Consider the following 14,862-nt stretch of genomic DNA (forward strand, 5'->3'; position numbering starts at 1 on the left):
TTGTTCTACTTTCTGTTACTACAATCTGGCTTTGCAAGAAGAAGGGTCCCCTATTCCTGGATGACCACAGGGTGCAAATGCCAGGCTCCCCCAGGAGCTTCCCAAGTATCCTTCTTTAGGAGTTTCTCCCCTTAGTATCCTTGCTTCTTTATTCCATAACACATGCATAGCATCATTACCTCACCAGCATCTTCTGCATTCACACCTGCTGGCTGCAGCTCACCTGGGGCAGGGAAACATGGCACAGGGGGAACGGGATGCTTCAGTCCCTCTGAGCATGGCACAACAAGGGTAAGTATGTTCTGCTAAGCCTTCAGCAGCCCCCGGTCATGCTGTCCCTCTTCTTGTGTTTGACAGAATATCATCATCAGCAATAATAATGTGTTTTAAAAAGACATTCAGTCACCTGTCCATGGCAGAACTGAACACAGTAATGCAGTATAATTGATGAAACTTAGGGATGCTACCAGGAAGCTGTTCTCTCACCCTTCTGAAGCTTCAGTTCACTGAGCCTAACGTGCATAAACATGTGCCTGTAATTCTTCCTCCTCTTATATAGAGGAAAAGAATTAAATTACTTTTCCTTTTGCATAAAAAAAAAAAAAAATCTGTCTCAGAAAAAAAAAAAAAAAAAGAAGAAGAAAGAGCACAGAGAGTAAGGAACATCAAGTCTGCTTTCCTCAACTTCTCTGCAAATCTCCTGTGCATGAACCAGGGGAATAAACCGAGAGTTTGTTTTCATGCAACTTCTTTTAGCACTTAAGTTTGCACAGTGTATATTGCTCTGTAGCGAATGTGCTCATTATTATTGGGTATCTCTTCCCTCAAATATTATAGAAAGCAATACTGTAAGCAGTGAAAGCATAGTGCAACACAGACCCATGGAAAAGAGGTTATCTTTGCCCCTAGCTTTATATTGGGATTGGGATATGTGGGCTTGAGAGAGCACTGAGAAGGAAGGGAAAGGGTACAGGAAAAATCTTGGGCCATATCAGTATTACAACTGCCAGTACCCAAGTTCGTTTAATGCTCCATTTTTCTTTTCTTTTCCTTTCTTTTCCTTTCATGTGAGCATTTTTTTAAAATCACACAAATAAGAGGATTGTAGATAATGGGCTCTGTTTGGGAAAATAACCAGATTCCATTGCTCAAAGTAGGCATGATTATGCACTATTCCTTTAGGTACCTGACTGAAAAAAATGTCTGTTCACATGCATATATCACAAAAGCATGAGCACATGTAGAGTCTGGGAATTAGGGAAAGAAGGGAAGGAAATCACGGATGGTTGGCCTTTCTGACCATAACAGTCACTTCAAGTCCTGGTTTCCCATTAGTTGACAAAAGGGAAGGGAACTGAAGGAAAAACTTGAAGTATCCCATCAAAGTTTTGAGGGACGTGACATTGAAAGAAGAGGACTTTTTTGTTTGAAAGAAGAGGACTTCTTTCAATGTCACGGGGGGGACAGTTTCTGTTTGATGGAAGGAAAAAAGCAGTGGTTTGAATCATGGGGTGGCTGCTGAACAGTAAAGAAAGTCTTCCCCTTTCTGATTAATTTTAACATTCTGCTCTGAATATTAGAAAGTACATTTGCAACAGATGTTTCATGGGGAGAAACCTCTTTAATCCCTTCCTTCAGGCTAAATAGCTTTACAAAATCCTCCCCAGGGCTTTGATAACCCAGTAAAAATAACAGCTGAGCTACAGATGATCACTAATCTTGCTGTATGCGTTCGATCACAAAATGGACGGCCAGTAATTTCTCACATGTAATGGGTTTTTGCTTAGATATGACATAATTTGAACTTTGAAAATCTCTTGATACAAATTAAGAACTTAGAAGATTGACTATGTGCTTGGATCGTCAAACATAAACCACTTTCAATAACAGCAAGATGATTATGGGATCTACCAGGGCAAATTATTTCAGTGCTGGCATAAGATTGAGTTAATGTAATCTAACAAGGAAATATAATATAACTCCATAAGTTTAGAAAAAAAATAATTACTTCTGTGTCCTAAATGATATATTCATATTGGGATCTATTTTGAATAAATACTTCAGCCACTGGGAGCAATAAGGTCAGAGTTAGACCAGCATGGAGTAGTTCTCAAAATCCCAGCCATGAGAAGTGTTAAAGGACACATACGCAACTAGAGACACATAACGATACTATTAACATTCTTTACTTATCATGCCATAAAGCCTGGAGCCTTAAGTTAGGAATCTAAACCTCCTTGGGGCTAGGCATTATGCATAAACTAGGGCGGACTTCTTTAAATTAATACAAAATATTATGTTTAGAGACTGATACATATTAAGAAATATGTATTCCTTGTGCCTGCCTCTATGACTCTGCCAATTAGAATTAATAACACCCTGAACAGTGACTTTTAGGTGCAAAATCAGCAGCAGCTTGTGGTTTGCCAAGAGCCAGATACCCACCAGCTTTAGGTTCTGCAGCTTCTGCAGTCACATGGCTCCACCGGCATCTAAATTGTTTCTAAACTTAGAGTATTTTTAAAAATAAAGTTCAGCTTTGCCCTTTATTTCATTTAGCTTTGCTGCTTTATGTAGGTCAGTGGCCAGCCTGGTGGAGAAAATAGCCCTTGATCTTGCAGCTGAAGCTGGTCTGGAAAGAAAATGAAGGCTCAGATACTTTGTTGGAGGGGTTTTGTTAAGTGGAGCCCAAACCTGTTGGCACAGCTGTTAATTATAATTGTAATTCCTGGGCTTTTAGAAGGCTGTAGTCAATGTCTTCTAAAACTGCTTGTCTTGGGCAGAGTTTCTCAGTTATTTTGGGGCCTTGTCCTACTTTGCATGTCCTGAAGCATCTCTTTTCAGAATTTTCCAGGGAGGACCAGGAAGACAGTCCTGTCTTGCCCCATGCGTCAGGGTAGAGTTGACTGCAGGACACCAAGGACACCACCTCTGTCCTTCAGCTGCTGGCTCTTCGTAGCACTTCTTTGCCTATGGCCTGTGAAAATGAATACGCTTTTTGTATCTGGACAACAATAAAAGGATTTGATCCTAGACAGAAATTATACCTGCTGTCTCTGTTCAAGAGTCTGTCCCAGACCCCTCCTGAGTGCAGACAGAGTGCGTGGTAGATGATGACAAAGCTAAGGCAAAACCTCTTTGGGGATGAGGCGTGGGTGATTCAGATGTTTGAGAGGCAAAAGCAAAGCTAAACTGGCTTTGCTGATAGTCCTGTAGTGCTTCTGAGAAGGTCAGAGGCATCAGTGCAATGTAGGCATATTCTGTGGGTGATTTAAAACTTGCATCAGCCTTAGCAATAGGTTATTTCGCTGAGGCTCCATCACCTTCAAGGGAGCACATGAGGAAGGGTCTATTCATGGTCTCTGCCTATTTCCTCACGATGATGCAGCAAAAAAGTACTTCCTTAGCATTCACAATCTTAACTCTAGATAAAACCATAGGAACCTATCTTATTTCTTTTATTCTTCTCCCACTGTCTTGATCTTGTCTTTTCCTTTGTAATCCCAATGCATTGTTCTCACTTGAGATCCTGAGCTGATGGCTTGTTTGCTTTCATTGTCAGTTACTGCTTCCCATTTCATTGATGTTATCCTTCATTTGTACTTTGAAACAAAGACAATATATAAATCGAGAACAAATGATATCCTATAACAAAGCCTCTATAGCTCTTTTGTTTGTTATTGCGACTCTCTTCCATCATCCCACAGTGTTGACAAGTTGCAAAATCTACTGCTCTTTGCTATCAGTTGGGACTGGGGACCCAGCACTTTTTCCAAATTGCTTTCAGAGCTTTTTCCCAGCAAGAATCTTAATCCCCACATCTTTCTGTCAAGGCCTGTGCCTTGCTTGATGATGATACACCAGCTTTCCTGCAGGCTGTGAGAAGGAGGGCCAGCACCTCTGATCCCCAGTTAGAGCTGACATTTGGTGCTGAGAGAAGAGGCCATGGGGTTACAAAGCGGGACACTTGCCAGATCTGTACTTTCTCCTTTCCTTCTTATATTCTTTTCTAGGAGTGTTTCAGTACAAAGTACTTTGACAAAGATTAAAAGAAAAAAATCAAAAGGAGGTATATATTTATTGTAAAACATCTAATTTCTGATTTATTTTTTTCAATGCTACATGAAGCCCAAACCTTTAAAAAATAAAAGAAATACAGTGATAGGCACTACAGAACAGTAAATATCCTAAGTATGGTTTGAATCTTATTTATTTAAAGATTATCCTTTCAAAGAACAGAGAGATTTTAAAAAGTGGCAGAGGTCATAGCCCAGGTTACACATCCCAGCCGCTGGTAGCAACCACTAAAACCTTTGGTTTAAAGGTGACCTCCTTAGGTCTGGGGGTGGGGAGCACACAGCACAGCCGGGTCTCTGTCCCAGCTTGGGGCCAGTTCAAAGCAACTTTTTGGAGACCTGAAACTCCTGGGGAGGAGAATCGCAGCCCCAAAGTGGGATTGTAGGTGGAGACCCAAAAGGCTTGGTGGAGGGCAGCACCACACTCATTATCCCCAGATAATTATTAAATGGATTATTACATTAATTATTAAAAATATTAAACAGATAACTTAAATAGATCATTAAAGCTATTGAATTGACTCTTGAAGAGCCATCCTTCCCTAATCAAACATATCAGGAAAGTAGGATGGTTTGTCCTGCTTTCATTAACGTTGAGCTCTGCAGAACAGAGGCTGCCTGCAGAGAGATCTTTTGCTTATATTTCTGTAGATGATATCCCACAGAATGAAAGTTAACATTGCTTCATCTTTATTGCTGTAAAACTGGGAGGACTTGCAAAAGCAATCCTAAAGCACAGCTTTATCTGAACCATGATGCAAACCGGTCCATTAATAAAGTAATTGGGCATAGCTTGAGCAAATTGGAAGCAAATGTTGCTTATATTCAGCTACTAACGTGCTCCTTCTCTGAGGACTGGAAGATGGAGCTGACAAATCATACTGCTGAACTGCAAGTCTAAATTGCAGCCTGCTATATCAGGAGGAGGACAGCTCTTTTGCTTGGTTTTGGGGGGCTTAGCAGGAGAGAAATGCTTCAGTTTGTTATTTACAACACAAACCACCAAGCAGCAGTCCCTCGTATGCTGGGGCTCATCCCTGCCAAAAAAACAGGCTATAATCCTTCTGCTGTTGACATTACAGCTGGGAATGGTACCAGTGCACAGCTTTCAGCCCCGATGCCTTTGATGTGGGAGCAGGAGGTGGCATTGGTGGGGACCCAGCTCCACGTTTAACCGAGCACTCAGCAGGAGAGGGACCAGACCAGTTCTGCACCTTCCCTTGCTCCCAGCCCCGACCCCAGGCAAGGCATGTGTCTTTCCCCCCGACTACAGATCCCTCAGGGGACAAACCTGACATCACTCCTGGTTTACATGGGATTTAGGATTTACATCAGATTCTCTCCACCTCCCCTCCAGCTGCAGGCCTGGGCTTTCTCTTTCTCTAGCTGTTTCATTTGGGAAGTAGGTGATGGGGAAGAAGAAGCTGTTTCTGTCATGGGAGACCAAATATGCATTTCAGCCTGGCCTTCTTAGTCCCTCCAGGAAGAGGAGCTGAGGGCACAGGGTCTCTGGCCTTTTACCTCTTCTATGGGTTTTACTGCTCAGCTTTTTAAACCTGTTAACTTATACTGACAGATACAAGATCCCGTGGAGTGTATGGGGAGACTGAACCAGCTGAGGTCAGTACAGGTGAGGATATTAATTCAGAAACATAAAAATAACTTCTGTGATGCATTGGTGGCTTCCAAAAGACCTAGAGGTGAAACTACTTGGTCAAAGCAGAGCAGACTTGAATTACAGACCAGGGTTTGGAAATGAGGAGAAAAAAGGGAACTATAATCACTGTAATCATGATTTAGAGGCATTAAGAGACAACAATTTTTTAAACATGAAAATGTTTCCAAAGCAAACCCACAATCCTAGGATTTCCAGCCTTCATCAGACTTAAACACCTTTAGGTAGCAAGGCTAAAGCAGTGCAGTGAGCTGCAGGCTGCAGCCGCTCTATGCTGGCACTTACATCCTGGGGAGGAGGCTTCTGGTGCTCCCAGCACATCTCTGCTCAGCTCTCTTACTCAATTCTTTTCAGGAACCTTTTATTTCTCCTCCCCGCAACAGTCAATAGCTACCTAATGCTTTGGAGACCTACTTCTGCCTGTCATAAAACAAAAGAAATTGTTATTGGCAATTGTGTCAAAGTGGGAAGCTATAAAATCATGAGGAAAAAAGTTCTATGCATTTATTTGGATGTAATGGAAATGTTTACTAGGCAAAATTAAGCCTATTTATAGTCTATTCTCTTGCCTCGTCCTGAAGCATTATATGATGTATGCAACTATTTATCACCTGCTGGAGAGCAGAAGAGCTGCACCCATAAAAACAAGTTTTCTTTTTCCAGGTTTTCAGAGGTTTTCAGGTACAGGAATGAAAATAAAAATGTTGACTAGGGGAAAAAAAAAGGAATGAGTCTAGGAAAGAAAATGGCCTGAAAAAGCCATATAAAAGCACAGTCAATTAGGTGCTGTAATGACTAATTTCCAGGTGGGTGGCTCGGAGAGCAGGCTGCAGAAACCTGTGCTAAGCACCAAGGCTCTGCTCCCAGCACAGTGGAAAGGTGTCCCAGAAATGGGCCCCCAGGCATGAGTATGTCCATCAGGGACCATGCAGGCAGCACCAGATGGTGGGTAAGGTCTCAGAGGACACTGAAAACATGAAACTTCTTCAGTAAAAGAGAGATCTTGATCCTTCCTTCCAGCTATCTGAGCAGGAGTCAGCTTCCTGGAGCACTGTATTTACACACAGTATTTAAGAGCTTCCTGGAGCACTGCACACACCCAGGGATGGAGATGTGCTGGCAGGACTTTGCTGAGTCAAGCATCACCCACCACATTACACCACCTTACAGGGGTGGCCATCTACTCTGAGCTGAAGGAGGAGGAGGAGGAGAAGGAGGAGAAGGTGTCTCCTGCTCTGCTGAGACCCTTCCAGCCTGCTGCATGGGATCTAGAGAGAGGGATGGAGCTGGTGTATAGCTCAGCCCATCAGTGGCTTGAGAACTCACCTGACAAGAACTTTTAATTATGCCAGATGTCTGTTTTAAGTAGGTATCGATTAAAATATAAAGTCTGACCCTACAAACTATGCAGACCCATGCACTGCTGGCAAAATACTCGATCTGCCAGGCTACAGAGACGTGCTGCCTCTCGCCTGCCCTAGTTCAGGCATTACCTGTCTCTTGTGCAATGGGGGGAGCAGGTGGCAGGTACCCCGATGCTAGCCCTGATCCTGCAATGTAGTGCACTCAGCTGACACGTGTGGGTTTCACTTGAGGAAAGACTTGAATGCAATTTCCCAGCTCTTACAAGAGTGTTTTACCATGAGACTATTGCATAAAAGACAGGTAACATCTCCTCCTCCTCCGCCCCCTCCTCCTTCTCTACTCACTTTTTACATGGAAACAGGGAGCTAAAGTGCATTTTGTAAAGGGCTTGATCTTGGCAATCTGGGTCAGGTGTTGAAGGTCCATATTGCCAGTGTGGCATTTGCAGATATGCAGGGGGAAAGAAGTATCTGTTTTCCAGTCCCAAACTGGGCTTACTGGGAAGACACAGTGCTTGCCTGGGTGATGCTTTTTTTTTTTTTTTCCCATGAATCCTTATTTTTCTCCATGATTATTTTGATGGTAAAATAATGAGGAATCTTCACAGGCAAAACCACAAGGTAAGTGTCTTCAGGGTTAGGTGGCATTATGCCGATTGTATATCTTCTGTATATACACTCATTTGTAAAACTGAAAAGGCTTAACAGAACCCCACCAAATGTCAAAACAGCAACTATCTATACCAGAGTATCTTAATCTCTTGAAGGTATCTTCTGTTAATGTAAATGTATATTGTTCTGTGGAAGGTAATAAAACTACCTATTTGGTAGTCTTGCCTTTATAAGCCTTACCTAATTTGAAACTCACCATGGATGATTTCCCAAATCTTTGTTTGTAATAATTTTTCTCCCAAATCTTTTATTCTCTGTTAACAAAACTAAATCAAATGTTTGCTGCCAGCAACTGTTAGCTCATATTTGCTGAGCTGCTATTTATCTTGTAATTTTCTTTCCCTTGAAGCTGCCTTATACTGTTTCTTAAATGATCTCGTCCAGCATAATACTCGGGCCTAAGAGCTAAGATTAACCTGTAGGCACAAAAACAGGTCTAGCATCTCTGCAACTCAAACTCTGAATTATAAAAGTTTATCCAGGGAAGGAAATGCATGGCACATTCTGGGTAGATTTGGAGGAAATTAATAGTACTGGGGAAGAAAATCAGTGGATTGAAAGATATTAAAGTATCTCTACTGAAATGCTTTTAGGCTGAATAATATATTCTGAAAAGTCACTTTTGTTCTAGGCTAAGGTGGGAGCTATATGTTAATTTCTTTTATTCCTGGATCATTTTCTCTTTGAGGTGTCATCAGTTGAATTTTCAGTACTACATTGAAATGAATATTCATCACAGAGTTAGAGCTTTTGAAAGATCTGCAGGGAAAAACAAAAACAAACAAACAAAAAAAAAAAAAAAACAAAAAACAAACAACAAAAAAAAATACACACAACAAAACACGAAAAAAAAAACATAAATCCTTTTTGTCCCCCTCTCTGCAGCAGTGAACATGGGAGGCTCCCTCTTGTTCTCCAATCAGCCCATGGCCCTGGAGCGAGCAGGGCTCTGCAATCCCAGGGGTGCTCCTGTAGCTCTCCAGGTATCCCCACAGGTACCGCTGGTGGGACCTTGGGACCTGATGGGAGTTAAACACAAACCTAAGGGTTTACAGGATTGTGGGCTGCAGGAACAATGAAAAAAATGATATCCCACTCTCTTCCTAGCATGCTTAAGTTGGTGGCAAGAGAGAAAGCTCAGGTACTCCCCCACAAAAGGCAGCATGCTTTAGCTCAGCACAGTGCTAGCATTTAGGGTGTTTCAGAGTCTGTGGGTGTGACGGGTCAAAAAGGGTTTAGCTTTGTACTGTGGCCAAGTGGAGTAAAGCAGGCCTTCAAATGTCTTACAAGCACGGGTAAAACCTCACAAAATCAGGAAAAGGGGCAAAATGGAATTAGAGAGTGAGTGCAGTTGTGAGGCTAGCAGACACCAGAAGCAGGGAGTGTAGGAAATAAGAGTGCAATTTGGGATAAATTACAGTACTGCTCATAATGGGATACAGCTTTCACCACCGAACAGTGCGTTCTTTGAAATTAGAGATAAAATGGAGTAATAAGGTGAATCTCTTGGCTGACAGGACAGCTTTTCACCTGTGTGCTCTTTAAAAGATGCATTTGAAAGGGGATCACAGTGGTGTTTTGAACTGTGCTGCGGTGATTTCCCCAGAGACCTGAGACTGGCAAGCAAGGGGCAGCACTCCTTGGGTGGCTGCAGGGTACAGCGATGCCCAGGAGATGCAGTCTCCACAGGGCTCGGTGAAATGCCCACTGTGGGCAAATTGTCCTGCTCTCCATGGGACATACAGCGATGATTCAGAGAGGAGATTGCCACGGTGCAAAGCACACCTGTGGTTTTTTTTGAGTTTTACCACCAGTTCAAATTCTGCCTCAGTTATGATGTAGAGTTTTGGACTCAGCAGGCACTGAAAAGGCTGCATGTAGTGCCACACAGTGGTAAAAAAACATAATTTCTGTGAGGATGGATGTGAAGCAATGCAGAGGAAACCTTTTAGATACTAATGCTAAATAATAAAAGGATAAATACATTTTTTAAAATAAAGTAATGAACACCAATCAGTCGGTGACAACTGAATTTCCTCAGCTGAGGATGGTTTATATAGCTAGCTACCCAGCCATGCTATGCATGAAATTTTCCTCTGTAAATACCTCTGAATATGTAACATTCGTATAATTCATAAATGATAATCAGCTGCCTTCACAAGGAGGAAAGTGTTTTTCTCAGGTGAGCCCTGATGAACCAGTGAGTGAGGGGATCCCGGGCTCTGCCAGCCTGGCAAGGGCTGAGCTGCACAGCAGTCATCAGGTGTGGTCATACTGGATTAGAGCTGTGAAGATGCCTCAAACAAATGAAAAGATAAGGAGAAAAGGCTGATTTGGGATCCCTGGCTTGGCGAGAATTTTGTGCGTTTTCATATTTAGTAGTTGTCTTGCTTGGGTAGTGTAGAGAAATGACCACTGCCAACAAAACAAGCAATGGTATTCCTGTAGGTGTAGAGTGGGTGATGTACTTGTCTCTGGGACCTCAGCACCTCCCTGAGTGTCATCCAGCATGACTAAAATGATGTGGGGACAGGCGTCGGGCCCTTGCTCTAAATGTTGTGTTGCGTGAGCTCTGTCTGTAGCAGTGCTGGAGTGGAGACACATTCTTGTGGTCCCTGGGGCAGGGGATGGGCACTTGAGGACCACCCCTGCACCCACTGCGGGTGTCCGCTGTGCCTGGTGTGGTGCTGGGGTGAACACCAGACGCATGTGGCAAAGGGTATGAGGGGGGCAAGGGGCTCGGGGTCCTGCCAGCAGCTGGTGGGGACCAAGGGGAATCCCGGCCCTTGGAAGGTGGTTACTTCATCCCACACAGTGATGGGGAAGAGAAGGGCAGCCCCTTTCCTGAAGCAGCTGGCTGTCACATCCAGTAATATGCATTGGGATCCTATGCCTGAGGTGTTAGGAATGAAGTTTTAGGTGGTGCTTGCACTGTTTAGTTTGTAGAGCCAACTGAGGCATGAAAGGTGGCTAGCCAAAAGGACAGCCTAAAACAGCACAAAGTAATCCAATAGGCCCAAATTTTTCTCAGCGGGTTCCCAAAAGGATGAATACACTTCAACATATGCCCACCTCCACGTGGTTATGAATGGGTCGAACCTGTGGCTTAGCTTCAGCCTTACTCAGCATTATTTCTTGGTTGGATGGGGCTTTGGGCAGCCTGGTCTGGTGGGAGGTGTCCCTGCCCATGGCAGGGGGTTTAACTGGGTTGTCTTTAAGGTCCTTTCCAACCCAAACCCTTCTGTGATTCTATGGTTGCAGTGTGCAACCCCATCTACCTTGCAACTGCACGGCAATATCACTGTACTGGTTCATAGGGCCTTATCTTGTAATAGGAAATAAATCCGTACGAGCTTGGAGAGGAATATTACTGCCCTGCCCTGGGGAGGATATTGAGCCTTTTGGCTAAGAACAACATTTCAAAAAGCAGAGAAAGAGAGAAACTGCTCCGTACTTGTTAGTGGGACCCATTAAGCCCAGGCCCTTCCACAAAGGAGTAGATTTTAGCATTCCAGACAGGGATGTAAGCACAAGAGGATTTATTTTTACAGCCCAGCTTGCTTGTAAACTGCAGCGCAGTACATGGAAGGGATGACAGGATCCATAGCATTAACATATGGAGCACAGGCAAAGACAGTGTCTTGCGAGCATTTCGACAACTATTTGGCTGCTTTCTGCTCAAAATATTTATGACAGCAGCAAGTCAGAGCTGCCACAAAGATGACAAATTCTTTGAAGTCCACTTGGGAATCACCATTTTCATCCAGATTCCTGAAGATTTCATCAGTAGCATCCTTGTTCTTCCCCGTCTGCAAAAGGAAAGGAGTGGGCTGCAGTGGGGGGGCTGCACAAAGCCCAGAAGTATCACAGGGAGCACACAGAGGTCAGGGGCTTCAGGTGGCACTGGGGACAAGTTTGTGTGTGTGCTGCTGGCATCCCCATGGGGAGGGTGCTAAAGGCAGCAGTAAGCGCATTGCCTCCCGCTAAAGGCATGCTCCTGGCTTTATTGCACCTGGGAGCCGTGGTCGTGCAGCAGCACGGAGAGGCGTGTTTTCTACCTTTAAAACAGCCATCATCATGGTTAAAGCTGTGTCGTCCACAGCCCCAAGGACATTACACAGCTGAGTTCAACCCCGTGCATTCCCCAAACCCTCCCCTGAAGGGCCCTGCCTGAGCTCATGTGCTTTGCAGCCCAGAAAAAGCCGAAATGATGTTTTCCTTGGGGTAAATGTTGGATGTAAGCTTCAAGCACTGCCATCCCGGCAAGGATGTGAACAGCCTAAGCAGTACCAGGGTGCTCCCTGGGCCCAGGCTGCAGGTACCACAGGCAAAAGTGTTAGAAAATAAACTTTATTCTTTCCAACTTGGCATCTTTCCGCCTGCTTCACCAGTCCAGTCCATCGTGAGGATGGTAGTAAGCAAGACAATGGCCAAATAAAAAGATATATATGTATATATGGATACATTTTGACAAATAAATAAATAAATTTTCTAGAAAACTCACAGGAGGTCTATTTTGGCTTGAGTCCCGGCACCGATCAACTCCAATTTTAGGAAAAACGCAGTTTGAAAAATAAACAGGGGATGGCAGTAGAGACCCATGGAACATAGGAAACTACCGCGGGACTTTTGTTGAAGCTAAACAACCCAAAATCTGCTATTATAATCGAAAGAAAATAAAGAAACTTTTGGAAATGTTCAAGGAAGAGCCTGGAGGCGCTGCTTGATCACGGTCTGGTTAAATATTTCATTCTGTAATTTCATGTTTCACTTTAAAAAATGTGCACCTTTAGATCCCTAAAAGTTGAAACAATTGCCCAGAATTGATTGATGAATGTGTCTGGAAAATTCTATTTCTTTTCAATCATCAATTTTAAATTTATAAATGCATATTTAAACCTATTTAGTGAAGCACATGAACTGGTTTTTACTTCTGAATTTTACTTCTGATGTGGGAATTATTTATTTTTCAAACTCTTTATAACCTAGTCCAACCTTTCAGTCTTATGACATGGATTTACTTTTGCTTCTGATTGACTCAAGATCTTTCCAGGCAGTTGTGAGCTCTGCTAGCTGTAACTAATCCTAAAACCAGAAATATTGATATAAACCAGGTGTATTTAAAGGACCCTATTTCTCAGAACATTCTTGAAAAAAAAAAATAATAAAAAGTTAGTAAAATGCAGGTAAAACAGTAACTTTTTTTTTTTTTTTTCCCTAAAATCAGATTTATATTCTCCATTGCTTTCTTGCAGTTATTAGTTTGCAAAGCAAGGCATCGTTGTTTTAAATTTCTTAAAAAAAAAAAAAAGTATTTTTTTCTAATACTGGCATACTTTTTTTTTTTCTTTTCTTTTTTCTTTTCCTTTTTCTTTTCCTTTCCCTTTTTATTTCTTTCCCCTTTCCCTTTCCCCTTCCCTTCCCATTCCTTTTTTTCTTTTTCTTTTTCTTTTTCTTTTTCTTTTTCTTTTTCTTTTTCTTTTTCTTTTTCTTTTTCTTTTTCTTTTTCTTTTTCTTTTTCTTTTTCTTTTTCTTTTTCTTTTTCTTTTCCTTTTCCTTTTTCTTTTTCTTTTCTCTCTCTCTCTCTTTTTTTTTTTCTTTTTCTCTAGAATAAGTAAAGATGGGAAATGGGTATGGAGACTAGAAGATGACAGCACATTTAGCTAATTACCCTCCTGGAAAATGCTGGTCTATTTCCAGTGATTTCAGGCAGGAAGTAGTTAGGACTGGAGGAGCAGTTGCATACAACTGGAGCAGCTGGTGCCCTGCCAGCAAACATATCCAGGGCTGGCCCTGAGCATCATCACATTCAGCTGTCATTGGGGCTCCTCAGCTCTTCATAGGCCAAACGTCAAATATCATGTTTTGGGGAGATTTCGTACCCCTTTATAATTATGTTTTGTTGTTGTTGCTTGTTTGTTGTGTTTTGTTTTTGATTTTCTTCATGTGGAGACACTTTGACTAAATACAAGTCCATGACCATGAACAGCTTACTATGACTCTTTTGGGTCACAACCACTGATCTAAAATAATTTCAGAGACATTTTCTTCTATTCATGCAGAGCCATCCAGATTTTTATTCTTAATGTTGCATCTGTATTTAATTTGTGAGTCATAAATCCAGCGGGCATGGATTTCATACCATGATTTCATGAAGCTTGCTTGTAAAGAGACTAACTCATGTCAAGTACCGTCTGCAGTGCCCTGAAGTAGTTGTTAAAAAATTGAATTATACAGGATACAAAAAATGGTAGCCACATTTGGAACATTTCATCCTAGATTTTTGCATTTAAGAAGAATAATTGGATGTACAAATAAATGTTAGTACTTTGTGCAAAGAGCAAGATTTTAAAAAGCATTTTATAGATTTTTTAGCAAAGAGAAGCAAATAAAAAACAATTGAAAAGCAAAAGCATTTGGTTTCCCAGGCAACTAAAGCTTTTGCTATAATGTATTAAGAATTTTGAATACCTACGTAGAGATATTTTATTTATATGTGTAAATATATATATATAAACTATTTAAATGTACATGAGGCATACATGCAAACCTTTTTCAGGCATTTCTTTTACTATTAAAGGCAGGTGCTAACAGTTTGATCTGCATTCATCTGTTGCTCTTTGTGTTTATGCATCCTTTTGATGTGCATACTAAGTATGTAGATATAAATACCTAGGGAAAGTAAGTGTAGAAATATGTAGAGAGGTTCTGCATCTCTAGTCAAGACCTTCCCAGCAGCGGTGACATCACATAAGATTATAAATCTGGGAATAAAAAGTAGATTAATTCTGAAGACAAAAACCAACCTATTTCAAAGCTGTGGTCCTGACAAATTGAGTGATGAACTTGGTAAATGGAGAATACCTCTGACTATCAGAATCAGTTTTACATTTACTCCAGTTTTATTCAAGTGGTGTACTTAGAAAAGTTTCTACAAACCACTGCATGTTTCTGGATGCAACTTCCCCTGTAATGTATAGAGCCTGCGGCCCTTGCCATAATACAGAAATTAAGCCGTGCTGTTTTTGAGAGGAAGTTTGGAAGCTCTTTTTCCAGGACGGACTTTAGTTCTGCT

General features: G+C 42.0%; 1 long non-coding RNA gene across 1 annotated transcript in view; it reads left to right on the top strand.

Annotated features, from left to right (window-relative positions):
• LOC311435731 overlaps positions 1 to 14,862 on the top strand; it is a 33,494-nt gene that overhangs the window by 8,337 nt on the left and 10,295 nt on the right. The window lies entirely within an intron of this gene.

Source organism: Aythya ferina (assembly GCF_964211825.1).
Source record: "Aythya ferina genome assembly, chromosome: 4".
NCBI classification, from domain to species: domain Eukaryota; kingdom Metazoa; phylum Chordata; class Aves; order Anseriformes; family Anatidae; genus Aythya; species Aythya ferina.